Source organism: Macrobrachium rosenbergii, chromosome 2, assembly GCF_040412425.1.
Source record: "Macrobrachium rosenbergii isolate ZJJX-2024 chromosome 2, ASM4041242v1, whole genome shotgun sequence".
Taxonomy (NCBI): Eukaryota; Metazoa; Arthropoda; class Malacostraca; order Decapoda; family Palaemonidae; genus Macrobrachium; species Macrobrachium rosenbergii.
Window position 1 is genome coordinate 37,627,436 of NC_089742.1, and position 20,577 is coordinate 37,648,012.

Sequence of the window (20,577 nt, forward strand, 5' to 3'; positions counted from 1 at the left end):
AAACGTCTCGTCTGTCGATTGGTGATGAATAGGGATAATATATTTATCCCTTTCCTCTTTATATATATATATATATATATATATATATATATATATATATATATATATATATATATATATATATATATATATATATATATATATATATATATATATATATATATATATATATATATATGTGTGTGTGTGTGTGTGTGTGTGTGTGTATTGATAATTTTAAGTATTTTATTGCGAGAAAAAATCTTGACCCTTTAAAGAAGACAATCACTCCCATATTTCTCTCTCTCCATAAACTTTCCTGATCTATATTTTTTTTATTTGGTCTTTTCTCTCGTCCTCTCAAGAGAGAGAGAGAGAGAGAGAATTTTGTTTTAGAGGTGCATCAATAACAATTAATTCCTATCGGTTCCTGAGAGGTCATGTGTAACATCACACGACTGCTGCCAATAAGCTCGTTAAGTAGATGTCAATAAAATGATTGGGATTGATTAAATGATGAATCGCCTAACTTTTTATCACATTTTTTTTAAGTCGGAGAGAGAGAGAGAGAGAGATAGAGAGAGAACTAGTTTTTAAAGCATTGCTGCATTTACTTTTTTTACTTGTTCATTTCAATATGAACACCATGTTCTTTGGAAACTTGAATTTCAAGTTAGTAGCCCCTGTGGGCTTGTTCCATTGAATAAACTTCATCTTTTGAATAATAATAATAATAATAATAATAATAATAATAATAATAATAATGAATACTGTTTCTTTCTGTTTTCACTTTGATGATGACCTTTGTCATTGTGACGCCAGTTTATTATACACCAATTTCTTACAGTTGACCGCTTGGCCATTCACAAATTTCGCCATAATTCATGCGCTGCCTTGCCTCTCATATGGGCGTTAAGTGTTAAAAAAAAAAAAGAAGAGAGAAGTCGATTTCAGTCCCCCTTTATTGGAAGAGGAAAGGCGATGACAGCCCATTCGACTGCAGAACGCGTCGACCTCTGATATGACGGAATGTCCTCTGCAGGAGGTCCGTGGAAATTGCAAATTCTGGTGCTTTTCCTCTCGGCCCATCGATACATCGGAATGACTTTGAGGGACGACGAAGCTGATGTTTGTTCTGGGGTAAAAAAAAATGGTCTAATTGTAAAGGGAGGATATTGGGGAAGGAAACTGCCTGCTTGCCTTTCAGCCTGCCTGCTGGCAGTGTGGGGTGGAAGAGCTGAAATTGTTCTGTGTGTTCTGGGATGAAATAAGATGTTAAGGAGAGACAGATAGTGTGGATTTTCTCTCAGTTTCTTTGTCTATGTCCTTATCTGTTAAGAGAGATGCGTGTGTGTGTGTGTGTGTGTGTGTGTGTTTATTTACAAACAGGGAGGCCATTCTTACACAAACGCGAATTCACATACACACATTCACACTTCCACGGAGAGAGAGAGAGAGAGAGAGAGAGAGAGAGAGAGAGAGAGAGAACCAACAACAGAGACAGTCAGATCGAGGACGAACAGTCCTCTCTCTCTCTCTCTCTCTCTCTCTCTCTCTCTCTCTCTCTCTCTCTCTCTCTTGCTTGCGTTCATAAAGAGATAGAGAGGACCAAAAAGAGAGAATGCATCTTATTACTGAATTATGGGATTAGAGCTACTAGGCTACTCGTCAAGCTGTGACCTTCATTAAGTGAATTCTATGGCTGTGTCTTCCATCTTCTAACGACGCAAGATATCATTGTTAAGTGCCAGTTACTGTCCAGTATGATCATTTATACGCGCCATTTACTCTCCGCTTCAAGTAATTTATAAGTGTCAGTTACTGTCCTTTGTGATCACTTACATATTTATATGTATATTTTTATTTTCAGACTTTGTTCTCTGGAATCTCCTCGCTTGAGATCTTTCGTTCTGTCTCTGACTAAGCTTCTGTCTCTGGCGTTTAGTTAATTATACCTTAGTTTAACCAGACCACTGAGCTGATTAACAGCTTTCCTAGGGCTGGCCCGAAGGATTACATTTATTTTACGCGGCTAAGAACCAATTGGTTACCTAGCAACGGGACCTACGGTTTATTGTGGAATCCGAACCACATTTCAGCGAGAAATGAATTTCTGTCACCAGAAATAAATTCCTCTAATTCTTCATTGGCCGGTCGGAGAATCGAACGCGGGGCCAGCAGAGTGCTAGCTGGGAACGGCACCCACCCAACCAATGAGGAACTTGTGTCGCTGGCGTCGATATTAGATTGTTCTTCGGGCACTCGATCCTCGCCGTGTTAATTCGTTTATTGTGTGTACGAATGTTGAACACGTCCGTGGGACCGTGCGTGTTATATTAGCGTTGTGAACGATGCTCGGCTTGTTGGTGGTCTTAAGTTACGTTTTATGAAGCTTCGCTGCTGAGGTCTGGTTTGGTCTTCCTTTTTTTTTTTTTTTTTTTTAGGTCGTTTGTTTGTTTTTAGTTTGGCTGGATCGAAAATAAATGGTCTTTGATCATATGGTTTCACTGTCACAGTGTTTTCGGAAATATTTGGTTTGATAACAACCCGAGTAATTAAATCAAACTGGAATGTGTGTGTAACTCATCACTGTCCCCTCTCCATCCCTCCCCCACCCCTACCCAAAGTGTATCAGTTATGACGTCATTGTATGGAAATCTGTCAATTAATGTACTGAGCAGCTGCGAAGTAAGTCCACTGAATTATTCGTCTCAACGGGTAGTGTATTTTCTTAAATAATGTTGATTTTATCACGTGAATCTAAATTGTGTGTGTTGTATCGTCTCTACTTTGTGCATTCCACGTATATGGCCCTAGGTTGAAATAAAAGATATTATTATTATTATTATTATTATTATTATTATTATTATTATTATTATTATTATAAACTGATTTGGTTGGCTAGATGGGATTTAAACCATCAACTGACCAACTGCCCAGTTTTCTTCAGGCCTAGACGTGGTTTCCACCGTTGACATTTGCCGTAATACCGTTGTCATTTGCTACGCTATGCAGAAAACGTAATATAAAAAAAATAAATAAAAAATAAAGAAAAAACGGATGCTCGGGGGATGAGGGAGGTGTTAGGTGGTCGAAAGATGACTGTTGTTGACACAGGTGACTCGGAACAATTAGGTCTCGACATGGGTCGACGACGGTCGAGTGGCCGTTTCTGATGGTTTTACACATGTCCCGTGAAGTGGGTTTGTCAAGGTTGAAAGCCCGTCTTTTCTCTCTCTCTCTCTCTCTCTCTCTCTCTCTCTCTCTCTCTCTCTCTCTCTCTCTCTCTCTCTCTCTCTCTCTCTCTCTCTCTCATCTAAGTTTTACGTTTGCACTGTTCCATTTATATTTGCCATTCTATGTCCCAGTGTATCCTTGTACACAATTCATTTTTGGAAACTGGAAATATATTTGTTTACTGGTAGTGCGTGAAAAATCAAGCTATATATGTTTAGTAATGAATCAGAAAAAGGTTATTCATATTTGCGTATTACTTTTCTGAGAGTCGTAGAGTATCATGTGCTCATTCCCTTCCCTCAAGGACAGATGACGTGAAAGTGATGGTAGAGAGACAGAGTGATGATACGCGTTCATCAGCTGTATAAAGTTCGGCGTACATTTATTTGATACACATCTACATGTGTGCCGTATGAATACTTATGCAATATATTCAAAGAGTTCTTTTTAAGATTTGTATAATCAGATACGCGAAACTTTAATTACACCGTGAGTTTTTTTCCGTAAAGACACCGTGTCTACTTCCGCTACTGCTAAAAATAATATTAATATACTTTATTTCATCTCATAGCCACAGTCAGTTACAGAATGCGGACACCTTCGAGACTGTATGAAATACCGTACTATCAGTAGAGAGAAACACTTATCGTGTAAAAAAATTTACGAAGTAGCCTAATACTGCATCACATCAATCAACCCGGGTTCTGTGTGCCCATAGGGCATAGGGGAATATGAGAAGAGAAAATATTTTATATAAGTTCAAAATTGTAGGGTCAACGGGTTTTGTCATTCCTTTGTACCATTCTCGGCTTCCTGATTTTGGTATGATCTCCCTCCTCCTGTGTTTCCAGAATCATTTATTCTTTCTTTTCAAAGGATGGATTGTCATCACTAAAAGATTGAAGTCCGGTAGTAGCTGTTATTGAACAGCCATACTCGTCCCAGTCTTTACAGGCACACGCATAGAGTGTGTGTGTGTGTGTGTGTGTATATATATATATATATATATATATATATATATATATATATATATATATATATATATATATATATATATATATATATACAGTATATGTATATATATATAGATATAGATAGATAGATAGATATATGTATATGTGTTATATATATATATATATATATATATATATATATATATATATATATATATATATATTTATATATATATTGATTGATTGATTGTATATAAATGTATGTAAATGTGGGCCGTGTAATTGCTTCGGAAATTCACATTAGGAAAAAACTGATGCAGTTTGATGGTGCATGACCATTCGCCCCCCCTCTCTCTCTCTCTCTCTCTCTCTCTCTCTCTCTCTCTCTGAGAAGGGACAAATAATCCCCAACGCCCTTATCGCTCGTTAAAGCTGCGTCGCACGTCCGCTAATCCTCAAATATTTTGAGCCCCGTCTCTAATGTCTGATGAAAGTTGTGCCAATGTACCCCTCTTGTATAACGTCGTCATACATGCGTGGCAAACCTGGCTTAATCCGTAATGGTCTGGACTGGACCTCGATAGGCATCGGCGAATGGTTTGGGTCGGATGATGACGATTCTTAAGAAGAATTTTTATTTCAAATTTTAAAGTAGAAAAGATAGACATGGGGTTATTGTTGTTTGAGTTCGTACCGATAAAATCGGGTGACTTTATTTTATTATTGTTATTATTTTGTAAATTTCTTTTACAATCTTGGACACTGAAATGCGGAAAATCCCAGAAATTTTAGTGGCTCAAACCTATTAGCAAAGAACCTTTATTTTTTATTATTATTATGGTTATCATTATATTCAAAAGTAGTAGTAGTAGTAGTAGTAGTAGTAATAGTTATACGTGAGGCTGAGTTCCTCTTTGGAGGAGTGGTAGAGCTTTCGACTGGCACGCTGTTGGCCCAGCGTTCGACTCTCCGAGCCGCCAAAGAAGAATTAGAGGAATTTATTTCTGGTGATAGAAATTCATTTCTCGTCATAATGTGGTTCGGATTCCACAATAAGCTGTAGGTCCCGTTGCTAGGTAACCAGTAGGTTCTTAGCCACGTAAAAATAAGTCTAATCCTTCGGGCCAGCCCTAGGAGAGCTGTTAACCAGCTCAGTGGTCTGGTTAAACTAAGATATACTTACTTTATACTTTAGGCTAAAGTTAGTAGAGGCAAAAAAATTTTTTTTTTTTAATTATCTTGATTTACTACAGTATTTTGTATACATGTAAATCTGAAAATCGTTAAGTATGACAGTTAATTATGACAGTAAATTCAACAGCAATGGTTAGACGTCCTGCGAAACATCGTCACATCTAAATTTTCCTTACTCCAGGTCTTGATTTGAGTCAACATCACAGTTTATTTTGATCTCGAGTCTATATTAATTTGTATAAAAACTCATCGGCAATTATTAAAGCTCTTGTGCTGACAGAACAGACCTTCTGAAGTCACCCCCTCCAAGGAGAGTAGGCTTTTGTATGTATGTATGTATGTATGTATGTATGTATGTATGTATGTATGTGTATATATATATATATATATATATATATATAATATATATATATAGTATTGAGGGTTGGTATAGTTATTTTTGCATGGTCATCAAACTTTAAATCACCTGGTGAAAGCAGACATGACTTACGAAGGTACAGAAGAATTTTCATAGCAGTCGCGGTATGTCAAAAAACTGCAATGATTGTCAGAACTCCGCCGTAATGCATTTTCCTCATAATACAATAATGGTCACGTTCTTTCAGATGTCTTCAGTGCTTGTTTATTAAGGGGTCATTACTATTCAAATGATTGTTCATTTATTTTGAGGCTTATGTGATTGTTATCTGTATAATGGAATCGTGTGGTAAGGACCGCAACATTTTACTTATGCTCTGAATCTGTATTTGGGTGATATCGTTTAATCGCGTTAAAAATGGCAGTTTGAATGACTTTCGTATTTGTTTTTTTTTTTCCAGACAATTTATCCAGGTATTTAAGAAAACTCTCTCTCTCTCTCTCTCTCTCTCTCTCTCTCTCTCTCTCTCTCTCTCTCTCGTTAGTCCCCGCTAATTCTTTTTACCCCTCCGGTTTTATTCTCTCTCTCTCTCTCTCTCGCTCGTTAGTCCCCACTGATTCTTCTTACTCCCCAGTTTTCTTTTAGATCAGAGCTAGATAAGGAGATTAGTTGCTTATCTTGTCAGCCCTCTTGTTAGAAAATATGTAAGTCTTGTGCGATATTTTATATTTAATATTATTATTATTATTATTATTATTATTATTATTATTATTATTATTATTATGATAAAGATGAGAATTCCTGACTCCAGGGACATTACGTATGATACCGAAACTCGGACTAAGGCACTATCATTGAACATGCGTATTTATCCATGCGATTTTCCCTCTTTCTCCCCACTTTTTTGTGACCAGAGCTAGATAAGAATATTAAACTGTCTGCCGCTTAATGGGGGAAAACTTTCCTTCTTCAAGTTATCAAATGAAGTTGCAATCCGTGAAGTGGAACTTACTTTCGGTGGGAAGCAGGAGAACTTTTAAAGATGGCGGTAGTTGCCCGGAATGGGAGGATTCGGTTATCTCTCGCTCTTTGACAAACTGTATTGCAAACTTGCAAGGCTGCATTTCTTGTGATTTACGTATATTGGGGGAGCCAGGGAAATGCACGATTATGGCGGCGTTTTTGGTCAAAGTTACGGCGCCGGTATACAAAAGCTTTTTTTTTTTTTTTTTTTTTTTTGTGTGTTACGAAGAAGTTGGTGCTATACTGTTTGTTTATTTATTTTCTTTCCTCTTCCTTCTCCTCCTCCTCCTCCTCCTCCTCCTCCCCCTCCTTCTTCTTCTTTCATTTTGTATATAAGTTCTGAACGGGCATATATATATATGTATATGTATACATTATATATATATATATATATATACATATATATTTATATATTTATATATGCCTATATATATTTATATGTATATATAGTCAAGTAAAAAGCCTAATTTATACCGAAATACTGGGGGAAAGGATATCATGTTTTACATACATACATACGTACAAACATACATATATATATATATATATATTACTGTATATATATATATATATATATATATATATATATATATATATATATATATATATATTGTGTATATATATATATATATATATATATATATATATATATATATGTATATATATATATATATATATATATATATATATATATATAATATATATATATATATATATGCATATGTATGTATGTATGTATGTAAAACATGATATCCTTTTTCCCCAGTATTTCAGTATAAATTAGGCTTTTACTTGACTTTTTTGTATAAGGTACTTCATGTTTACGTGTGTCCCGGATGCTTTTATGAAATGATGCCCATTTCCATATCCTCCCAAAGACTCATTTTTTTTTTTTTTTATGTAACTCCCGAAATCTACTCGGCGTGTGTAGATCTCTGGCTCTTGGAAGTGGGAACCTCGCACCGATACCGGCCCCTGTTCAAAAGATCGGCTGCGTAGACTTAAGTGACTCTGTTCATTATTTGCAATTTATGGACCGTTCTCAGACGGCGATGAACTCGCCCCTTTTATTTCTTGGGGAAGTTGAATGTGACCTATAAATATTGGGTGGGTGGTGGTGTAGTTTTTTCTCTTGACTCTGAGACTGAGAGAGAGAGAGAGAGAGAGAGAGAGAGAGGGGGGATAATTCAGTAAGATGCAGTATTAACTGTATTGATTATTATTGCGGTATTGTTCTTTTTTGCTGGTAATCTCTATATTTTCAAAATAACAATAGCTGTAGGAGTGACTAGCCTTAATTTGAATGAGTTTTTTTTTTGTTGAATATATGATAATTCGTATGAATTTTTTTGTTGTTGTTGAATATATAATTTGATTTTAGGTTCATTATCTGACTAGGAATTTCACACGGACCCTATAGTAGTTTTCCAAAAGTGCGTGGTCAAACATGTACTAAAGATTGAATAAAATAACGGTAGTCTGTTGGTCTTTAGCAGTTATCCCTGAAGTGAATTCTGATTTTTAGAAAATTACAGCAACGATGATTTCCGGTTTTTATATGCAAATTTGGTTTGCGGTTCCACTTAAATGTTTATGAATTTGTTATGAGGTTGCACCCAAAGGTTTACGAATTTGGTCTGCGGTTCCACTTGAATGTTTATGAATTTGTTATGAGGTTCTACCCAAAGGTTGACAAATTTGGTCTGTGGTTACACTTAAATGTTTATGAATTTGTTAGGCCCTTTGTTGGCCGAGTTGGTTGAGCTTCAGACCGTCATTCGATGGGCCGGAGTTCGATTCCCGCCGCCGGCTGATGAAGAGTTAGAGGAATTTATTTCTGGTGATAGAAATTCATTTCTCGCTATAATAGGTCCCGTTGCTAAGTAACCAATTGGTTCTTAGCCACGTAAAATAAGTGTAATCCTTCGGGCCAGCCCTAGGAGAGCTGTTAATCAGCTCAGTGGTCTGGTAAAACTAAGCTATACTTACTTTTTATGAATTTGTTATGAGGTTGCACCCAAAGGTTTACAAATTTGGTCTGCGGTTCCACTTGAATGTTTATGAATTTGTTATGAGGTTCCACCCAAAGGTTTACAAATTTGGTCTGCGGCTCCACTTGAATGTTTATGAATTTGTTATGAGGTTGCACCCAGAGGTTGACAAATTTGGTCTGCGGTTCCACTTGAATGTTTATGAATTTGTTATGAGGTTGCACCCAGAAGTTTACAAATTTGGTCTGCGGTTCCACTTGAATGTTTATAGAATTTGTTATGAGGTTCCACACAAAGGTTTACAAATTTGGTCTGCGGTTCCACCTAAATGCTTATGAATTTGTTATGAGGTTCCACCCAAAGGTTAACAAATTTGGTCTGCGGGTCCACTTGAACGTTTATGAATTTGTTATGAGGTTCCACCCAAAGGTTTACAAATTTGGTCTGCGGTTCCATTTGAATATTTATGAGGTTCCACCCAAAGGTTTACAAATTTGGTCTGCGGTTCCACTTGAATGTTTATGAATTTGTTATGAGGTTCCACCCAAAGGTTAACAAATTTGGTCTGTGGTTCCACCTAAACGTTTATGAATTTGTTATAAGGTTGCACCCAAAGGTTTACAAATTTAGTCTGCGGTTCCCACTTAAATGTTTATAATTTGTTTGTTTCACCCAAAGGTTTCTTATTGCAGTTCCATAAATGTTTATGAATTTGTTACTAGGTTTCACCCAAAGGTTTACAAATTTGATCTGCGGTTCCACTTAAATGTTTATGAATTTATGAGGTTCCGCCTAAAGGTTTACAAATTTGGTCTGTGATCCCCTCTAAATGTTTACAAATTCGCTATGTGGTTCCACTTAAATGTTTGCAAATTTGTTATGTGATTCCATTTAAATGTTCATAAATTTGGCATTAAATTCCTTTTAAATGTTTAAAAATTTGGTATATGGTTCTAGTTAAAATCCCCCTGCAAAAAGCAAAGATGATTAAAAAGTTATAGAATATTAATTAGTGTATAGTGCATCGACTTTCAAAGAGTCTTTCGCACATACGAGTATTTAATTACATTTTAATGAGTTTCGACGTAAGGGAAAACGCATGTTTGAGAGAGAGAGAGAGAGAGAGAGAGAGAGAGAAGGTTCCAATTAATGAATTCAGGCTTAGATAATTCATCTGACATTTGACACAATCACTGACCTCGGTTTCCACGAGAGTGCTGCATGGCGGCCTTTATTAGCAAATTCGCTAATAGGCTTCCCGAGGGAATTATCGGAATTAATGGGATGATTATTAATTATCGGCGTTTAAACATTGATTTAACCGGGGGGGAAATGAGCAGTCTGGTTACACACACACACACCCAGTGGTCGTACGCACAAGGTCTCAGGTTTTTTCGAGTTTCTTTTTAGGTTAGAAAGATCTTGATAATAACAAGATTTTTTTTTCATCTTAGTTGTTTTTATTTTTGTTGCAATTATTATTATTATTATTATTATTATTATTATTATTATTATTATTATTATTATTATTATTATTATTATTATTATACACGTGTGCAATTACCACTATGCCATTTACTCTCGATGAGAGAAAACGAAATAATAGTAATAATAATAATTATAATAATAATGACAAAAATTGTTATTATTATTATTATTATTATTATTATTATTATTATTATTATTATTAATTATTAGTATAGTTTCGTGTAATTATCCATTATGCCATTTGTTTTCAAGTAACGTATTAATAATAATAATAATAATAATAATTAATTATTATTATTATTATTATTATTATTATTATTATTATTATTATTATTATTATTATGTTTGTAGTGGCATCGTTGCTTGAGAATCGCCGCACAACCTGTGTACACAAGGCAAGGAATCTGTCGAGCTTATTGAAGAAGCGGGAGCGGGTTAATTAAGGCCGGCCACGATCGACATCTTCCAATGAAGGCGACCGAGTGATTTATTGCACCACCAGCTGTAGATGGCGATAATGGTGTTTGGCGATCCTTTTGACTTGTCCTCACCACTCATTCGTTCTCACGTCCTGCCTTTTTCCTGTCTTCTCCCCTCCTCCTCCTCTCCTCCTCCTCCTCCTGTCCTCTTCCTCCTCCTCCTCCTCTACTCTTACTACTCCTCCTCATCCTCCTCCTTTTCCTCCTCCTCCTCACCACTCATTCGTTCTCATGTCCTGTCTTTGTCTTGTCTTCTTCCCCTTCCCTCCTCCTCCTCCTCCTCCTCCTCTCTTCTTCCTCCTCCTCCTCCTCCTCCCTCCTCCTCCTCCTCCTCCTCCTCCTCCCTTCTTCCTCCTCCTCCCCCTCCTACCCCTCTCTTCTTCCTCCTCCTCCTCCTCCTCCTCCTCCTCTTTTCTTGCTCGCCTCACTGTCAACGCTCGAATTCGCTCCGTCGTTTTTCTTCTGTCTTTTCTTCTCCTTGTCTTTTCTTCTTCCCCTTTTGTAATCTGCGCCTCCTGTCAGCCGATCGTATGTCTGCGTCAGAGTCCGACTTCACCGGTGGCTGTTACTTTTCGTTACGCCTCTATGTTCCTTTTTTTTTTTTTTTCCTGCGTCCGCGAAGAGCGACGAGAGTGACCTCAGGTCTTATTTTGTCAGTTTTGTTTTTAGTCTTCGATGAGGGTTTTCTCGGGTTTAAGGGTCGTCTTATCAGCCCACCTTGGTGCTCGGTCCTGACCTTAATACAGTGGCTGAAATCAAACCTCTTGTTTCTGGACAGTGTTCATTTTGGATTCGATCATGATGTAGTTTGGTCTTTTTTTTTTTTTTGGTTTGTCACGATCACTTTTATTTATCTATTTATTTCTCCATTTTTCCACATAAGAACATGCAAGCCCAGTAGCCTTTTAGGCTTGTTCCAGGTGAATGTTTACTCAAGTCGAATAATATAATAATAATAATAATAATACACACACACAACACACACACAATAATAATAATAATAATAATAATAATAATAATAATACTTGTGGCTGTGGTGCTCCTAAATGGTTTGAAACAGCTTTCTGGAACTCATACTCTGTGTATTCAGATTCATATCTTTAAGGTAATACAGCTCAAGTATTATATAGGGTCTGACAAAAGTTTTGCCCCTCTACAATAAGAATCCGAGATTCGATGAGAGTACCCAAAATCTATGTATTTCAGAGATTTCCCACATGTAAAATGTCTCTTCATTGTGGAGACAATTCGACCTTTTTTCCTATAAAACTAGGTCATTCTTTATTGTTGACATTCACAGAAATTTATTTTGATTTTCCTTAGAATTTTTTGCTGTTTCATTGATTTCCCCTAATATAACCACATGTTTCATGATTTTAGAAATCAAGGAAGGGATGGTCGTTTGCAGTTGTCTGAGTGAACTAAAAACTTATTATTTTCCTCACAACTCCCATTCCTTGACCTTTGACCTCAGCAGCTCCTTGCGTAGTCGTTAGTTTTGGCCTGGACCCCAGGAATAGATCTGAGACATCTTGAAACTTCAGGGAGTTATCGCAAATCCTTTTATTTTGAAGTCCAGAAGTCTGTTCCCGAAATGGACAGAGCCTTTAAACATATTATCCAATACTGATTATCTTTATTATTTATCAGAGGTCAAATAGAGAACTTCGAATGATGTAGATCTGTCCTTGGTAAGATCGATTTGGGGCACCGTGGATAGAGGAGGGTATCGTAGTCGTTGCAGCGCCAGAATCTGTAAACAAATCAACCAGTCATAAGGCAAAATAGTTCAGTACAGTGCTCAGATGTGCATGAGAGATCAAAACACAAGGTCAGGCTTTGGGGCAGAATATGAAGAGATTAAAGAGGGGAGGGGGCTGCTGGGGGCTTGGGGGAGTGCCCTTCAGCCTCGACGGAAGAAGAAGGGGCTGCCGAAGAAGAAACGGTTAGATAACAATGTCAAACCACCGCTAACAAATCTTTGGTGTCTTAAAAAAAAACTCTGAGGGCGTCCCCTTTTACCCTAACGCTAAATATTTACATTCTAATCTAAACCATACAGCCATTAACTAGTAATACGATAACACGCCGGGCTAAAAAATTGTTTGTTTTCGAGGGTTTAATTTAATCCTTGCCAACACAGGCTCTTTGTTATCTTTGTGCCGTTAACGCGGACGAAACGTTGACTGGATGTGACGTTTCGAGAGATACAGTCTCCCCTGTCATACGTACTCTCAAATTCGCGTCGGGTTACTAGAGGTGTCGGGACTGTGGGAAGTTACTCAGGACCTAACAGCGCTTTATAAGAGGCATGAGTTCAGCGTTTACGTATTTATATGTGGTGTGTGTGTGTGTGTGTGAATATTTTATCTTTTATATTTGCAGTATATTCGGGTAATATGTTGTGTTTATATATATATATATATATATATATATATATATATATATATATATATATATATATATATATATATATATATATATATACACACACACATTCAGTGCACTCGTACATAATGAAGAGAAAAGCTTGATCATACACCAGTGAGCATTAACATATTCATATATTTGTCCTGTCCAAAAATATTTAATAACGCCATTACTGTCATATTGTATACGAATTTGGATTACGCAACATTCCGGAAATGTATTCTGTCAAATGACATCGACACAGAAACCCGATTGTCTGGAATGAGAATCTCTTATCGATTGCAGATTCTCTCCCGGCAAAACTTTTTTTTGGGGGGGGAGGGGTGGCTCGTTTCTGCGCGAGAGGAGAGAATTTTGCGTGGTTTGATCAGATATGGCCCGGGTTCGATGTTAATTAGTAACTTCTGCAAATGAGCAACTGAAACCTTAGCGGTTACAGAAAAGTCAGAGATGAAGGAAGCCAAATCATTATGGTCCTTTTCGTATGGGAAACCTCAGAAACCGGTGGAAAATTATATTCGAGGTAATAGGCTCTTAGTATAATTATCTGAAGTTGAATTGTATGTGCGCGGCATTATTATTATTATTATTATTATTATTATTATTATTATTATTATTATTATCATTATTAAAAATATTTGAATATAGAGCTAGTTCAATAGAAACCTTTAAAAGAAAATAAAGAACTTTATATACTGTATATATATATATATATATATATATATATATATATATATATATATATATATATATATATATATATATATATATACAGTATATATATGTGTATATATATACATATACTGTATATATATATGTATACAGTATATAAAGTTCTTTATTTTCTTTTGGGATTTCTATTTATTTGAATTTTGGTTCCAAGAAAACCTATAGTCCAAATATTTTTTTAATAATAATAATAATAATAATGCCTGGGAGAGAATCTGCAATCGATAAGAGATTCTCATTCCAGACAATCGGGTTTCTGTGTCGATATATATATATATATATATATATATATATATATATATATATATATATATATATATATATATATAGGAAGTTACAGTAATCTTTTATGACATAGGGAGCGTTCAAGAGTCAGTTAACTCTCATTTTAACCTGTAATTATTATTGTTAATTTTAATGTTGACTTACAGTAAGTAACATGTTGCGGGGGAGATCTTGGAGGTGGTGGTGCTTGGACGAAGGGGGAAGGGAGGGGCCTAGGAGAGGTGGAGAGATTGCTTTCGGATTTTGACGAAGGGAGGGGCTTCATGAAAACAGCGAACCCGCCTAGGGATTGAGCTGAGAAGAAAAAAAAGAATGTTAATACATAGTAATGAGGAATGCCAATCAGAATTCTAGAGATGAAAATGCTATTTGGTGTAAAATAGAAAAACATTTCTGTAACTTCTGAGGAGACCGTAAGATAGCATTATGCGTTCAACGCTTGAGCCAGTTATTGCCGTGCGGGAGCAACTGTCTTCTTGAATCAAGTTTTAATGTTATGAAAACAGTGAAAAAAGACCATTAAATTGTCTTTAAAGCGTAGTTATTCAAACGGGGGTGCTCTGTTAAACTATAAAAAAAATACAGAAGTACAGCAGCGGTTATTTTTCTGTCACACAGCTGAAATGATTCTTGAATTTACCAGTATTCACCATAGGAAAATAACCTACGGCATTACCAATCCGAGACCGAGGTCACTAGAAGAACAATCGCTATCAGAACAATCGTGGCCAACTCCAGTCCGCCTGAGTTCACCATAAGAAGACCCACTGTGAGTTCTAGCCCGCCTGAAATGGAACTACCGGAATCTCCTGTGTTTGGAGAAAGGCGAATGGAAGGAAGGAGTATTTGTGGTGTTTTAATCAAGTGTAAAGAAAGATGATCCCAAGACCTGAAGAAGATGGTTCCCTCGACGGACCGGTGGAGGTTTGGTATGGCGGAGGAAGAGAGAGCGTTGTGGAAGACGAAGGAAAGATCAGAAAATATACGAGTTAGGTCGGGTGGAAGGGATTGAAGTTTACTTTGGTCCTTCAGTTCTTTTGTGTATGCTGAATAGATTTGTTTAAAGTTCTTTTGAATGTTGAATCCACTAGGATAACCATATTTCTGTGGTTTGTGTTGTGGTACCTACAAAAAATAATCGTCTTAGATACAATTGTTTTTTTTTTTTTTAACCTTCGCCACAGAAATTGGCGAGGACCTTACTTTTTTTTTATGGGAGGACCACTGCTTACTGGGATATTATGAGTCTTGAATAGTTGGGTCAGCTGGGTTATTAAATTGATAGATTAAATTAATTGAAGAATTGTACACTTTCTATACAGACATAAAAAAAAGTCACGTTTATAGCAAAGCCTTTTACATCGCGTAAAGCCTTAACATTTGACCTGAATCCAAGTAGATTGTTGTTACCACGATACAGCCAGATGAAACTGTCGAAGTTGTCCTAAGAATCAAAGATTTCTTTATTTAATTTTCTCTTTTTTTACCGTTACGCCGGGGATAGGGTGTGATGGGAAGGTGGGTTGTGGTGGGGGTGGGTGGGTGGGGGACGTTTTTCAGGAACTGAGTTATCAACATGTCTTCGTCTGTCGTTAACCATTGCTAGGGATTATGCAGCGTCATATCTCGTAATGATAACTGTTTACTTAAGATGCCAAGGGATTTTGGTTAGCGTTCGTCCTTCTTTTTCCAATCACCCGTGCGTAGATGCATGTATATTGAATAGTTTGATTTGATTTTGTATTCTGCACTCATGTTCCCGTAATGTTTGTGACAGATGTTTAGTTTTGTATTCACTTATCCTTTAATCTTATGAAAAGCACATGCGTTCTTTGTATGCTTATGGATTTTCGACACCTAGTTGTAACTTTTGAATGTTAGAGAAGGGTTTTATCTCTGTTCGTTTTTGTCCTTTTTCTGTTAGACTTTTTCGCCATCGAAATACTTCTCTGTATCTCCCTTTTTCTTCCAGACGTTTCATACCTTATTTTCATCCCTTTTCTATTCCTTTTATATCCATCATAACCGAAATCTTCCGCAGCTTGGGCCCCTCGGCCAGGATCTCATCTAGACGGTCAGACGGGAAGTAGAGGAAAACTTTTTTGTCAGGTAGTTTCTCCTCTCAATCTTAAGGGGATGATGGTCTTTAAGGAAAAGGGATTACAAAAGTGAAGGGGGAAAACTATTCTGTGGTCGAGATGAGATGGCCCTCAGAGTTAGGGACGGTGGACAAAGGAAATTAATCACTGACTTGCTAAAAGTAATTGCCTGTCCGACCTATTTAGAGATTTTTTTTTCACAGACTATAGTAGTAGTAATCCGTTGCAGAGTCCTTATGTGCTCTGTGATCTGTGATGGGCTGTAAGTTACTGTATGCGATATTCATGTTCGATTGTTTTTGGTCGACTTCTGTTAAATATTAACTTTCGTTTGATGATAATATTTACTTCAGACTGTATTATACATGATTTTGTTTTTTAGATCTTAGGATCTATATGAATTATTATGTTTATTTTTATCATACTGCAATATTTACTTAATATACACCTATTAACTTGGTAACTTTTTATGCGGGCATCATTCATATTTATACTCCAAATTGTACACGACTTTAACATAATTTTATTCTTGTATTCACAAGTATCAAGTTACTCCTATTTATGCTTAAGTTTTGTGCCAGAGGGATTCATTAAGATGAATATGCTCTTGATTTGGAGCTCCACCTAAAGACGTTTTTGTATTCGAGTTGCGTAACGTTGAAGTATTGTTCTTAAACTGCATAAACTACTTGAGCCGGAAAGGCGAAAATGACCCCATTTTAGGTTACGCAAGCATGATAATACACTCCTTGACATTACAACTGCTTCTTCCCATCCTTGACATCATGCGTAAGATCAGCTGATAGAATGACACTGCGGCGTTCAAGGACTCTGCAGAATTCTCATAAGGCTTACGAAGTTTCCCATCAGTTCGTGTTAATTATTCATAACGACGTCGTGTAAGGAGAAGGCTCGGAGTAATACAACGCCTAGTGTGGGAAACGGGGAACACAGGTATACGCTTATCAGTTGCTCCTCTTATGACAGTTCGCAGTTGTTTTTATTGGATATGTACTTGATATTCTCACTGAAGAGAAAACCGTGGGATGGATAGACAAGAAATACAAGGAAAATAGGTAAAAGAAAATGACGTAGTCTTGGAATTGTGATTTGGGACTTTATTCTCTTTTTCATCTCATTTTCGACTGCAGAGAGAGAGAGAGAGAGAGAGAGAGAGAGAGAGAGAGAGAGAGAGAGAGAGAGAGAGATGGGAGGCGGGAGGGGGTGAGTGGTAAATACGACAACCCCTTCCATTTAAGTGTAGCTTAATGTGATATAAGAATTAGAGTGGAATGTTCTTGGCAATGTTTTATTTGATCACAGTGGGTAATCTTTTTATACTTTTAATATTAACATTATTTCGCAAGTGGGAAACTGATTTAGATATGTTTGTGTAAGACTTCATGTTTAACACTATACATATATATATATATATATATATATATATATATTATATATATATATATATATATATATATATATATATATATATATATATATATATATATATATATATATATATATATATATTATATATATACTATATTGTGAGAGAGAAAGAGAGATAGAGAGAGTTCAAATTATACAGAAATTCATTTCAAGTGTCTTAAACTGACTTATCATTATTATTATTGTTTTGTTCCCTTCCTCCTCTAACCATCATTTTCTCTCCCCCCACCCCCAACCAACCAACTCCCCCGGAGGAAAACGAACATTTTACATCATTAGTCGCTCGGGACGACGTCTGTGTATTTCTCTTAGCTGTCGCTGTGTACTTAGAGAGTAGGACGTGCATGTAGCGCTCGCAGAGAAAACAGGCCCCCCTGACAGATTGAGAAGATGTCGTCGATCATCGTGTCTGGTCTGGTTTTTATGCACCTCGTGCGAGCGCTCTCTCCTTAGCATAAATAGGTACTTGAGAGGACCCGCTATAAGGTTAGATGTGGGTGGCAGTGCCTTTGGTATGCGCGCGCCCGCCCGTGGGTGTGTTGGAAGGGTAGAGTGGATGCAGCGGATGTTTTTAGGGAGGGCTCGTAAGGCATGCCCCGGGAGGGCATAATGAAATGAAAGGCTGTTATTACGAGGGAAGGGACTGGACGTAGCACTAGTCTTTTCCTTTTTCTTTTTGGCGTAGTAATCTCTCTCTCTCTCTCTCTCTCTCTCTCTCTCTCTCTCTCTCTCTCTCTCTCTCTCATGATTTCACTCGGTATGATGTAGAGACTGGATACTCTCCTGCATATGTTGCTCATAAAGAATGTACTAGAAAGGTATACTGCATGTCAGTTAATGATAATTAGCATTTATTCGTACATATATGTTTGTATATATAAATTATAAATGCATATATACTGTATATGTATATATATGTGTGTTTATATGTATATATATACACACATATACACACAATGCACTTTTATCTGTTTACAGAGGTATAACGTTATGCATTTTAACGAAGATGAAGATTGCGTAGTCACACTCTAATTTGCGTTTATATGCATGTGCTCGCATAGTTGAATAGGTCCTTGGCGAATACGTGCGTAAATGCTGGTAAGCTGTTTTATGTACACGCAAACATGCACCCGAATATTAAATAAACCTGCATCTTAGGTGAGCGTAGCCTTTTATCGTGTTGCTGCTCGTAATTTTTTTGAGACTGCGACAATTCCTAAAAGCCTCAGCTTTATGTTAACTTTCGTTCATATTTTGTATATTTAAATGTTATGTCGTCTTTTATTTGCTGATGATTTTTACCTTTATTTAAATTGAACTTGAATATCTGTTTCATCATTCCCCGGAGTTGGGGGGGGGGACCTTCTTTCAGGCTGACTCGGACATTATTTGCGGTAGTTACTGAAAGGAATGATGTCATATTTCATCTAACATTTGTGCATTTTAATGCTGATGAATCCATTTGTCAGCTTTCAAATCTCTCTCTTTTTTTTCTAAGATGAACCTCTCTCTCTCTCTCTCTCTCTCTCTCTCTCTCTCTCTCCTCTCTCTCTCTCTCCAAGAGGGGACTAACGACACACATACCTGTCTTTACTTCTGACAGCTCCTCCCTCTCTCTCTCTCTCCTCCTCCCTTCCCTCTCTCTCTCTTCTCTCTCTCTCGGAAGGGCTCTCGACAAGATAATTCCCCTCCGTCCCAGTACCGTCAGAGAGAGTCTCTCTCTCTCTCTCTCTCTCTCTCTCTCTCTCTCTCTCTCTCTAGATGGCCACTAGACAGAAAAAGTCAATGAATCCGAAATTATGGCTTACGGAAAAGTAGGAGATTTATAAATGTTACGCTGTGTCCGTTATCATTACTTAGCACTGGTTTTCTTCCTACGTTACCCTTACATTAACTTTATGAAAGTAATCTAAGTCAGTTATTGAATTACTATGGTTACTCCTAACATACTTGTGTAGAAATACCAACTGAAACTGATGAAAGAATCTTGTTTTATTTCGTTAAAAAATACTAAATAAGATAATAAAATTTTGGCAACTGGTGGCACACTTGTGTATTCGGCAGTTTTATTTATAAATACTCTTCGTATATACTATATTTGCATCATTCTGTCTGTTTTATTTATTTATTTATTTGTTTGTTTACTTGTAATTTTACTTATCTCTTTATTTGTGTTTTCTTATACATAGAAACGTTATTGTTAAATATTTCTTCATTTATTTTCTGTTTTCATACATAGACACGTTGCTGATAAATTTTCCATTTATTTATTCACAAACATTTTGTTAATGAATTACGATACATTGCAAATGCATCCCGTGAAATTAAACAGCAGGTCGGACGAGCCTTTAATCATCAGTTCGTTGCGAAATGTACCGGGAAAAAAAATGTTAAAAACAGCGGAGCCGAACAAATTGACGCATAAATTTCGAGCATAGTTTTGTGTTTATTCAGTATATATATTTAAAGTTGATATTTAGAGGACATTCCTTCAGATAGGACACGCCGAACTGGAATCATTTAATTGACGTGACGATGACCGCATAATGTCAAATGGATTAATACCTGGTTGTTCTTTAATATATGGTTATTCTGTCATGGGCGTTTATACACTCCTCCGGATCCAGTTCCGCGTTATGTTAAATAGATTAATATCTCCCGAAGGTGGGGGTGGGGGTGGGGGTGTGGCGCCGCCGGTGCACCTCCCGCGGTGCACTGTAGGCACTACTTAAACTTGTTTGCAGCGTCCCTTCGGCCCCTAGATGCAACCCCTTTCATTCCGTTTACTGTATCTCCGCTCACATTCTGATTATTTCATCTTACTTCTTCAACGCTCTAACAATGGTTGCATGGTGCAACTGTGAGGGTTTTCATGGATTGGCA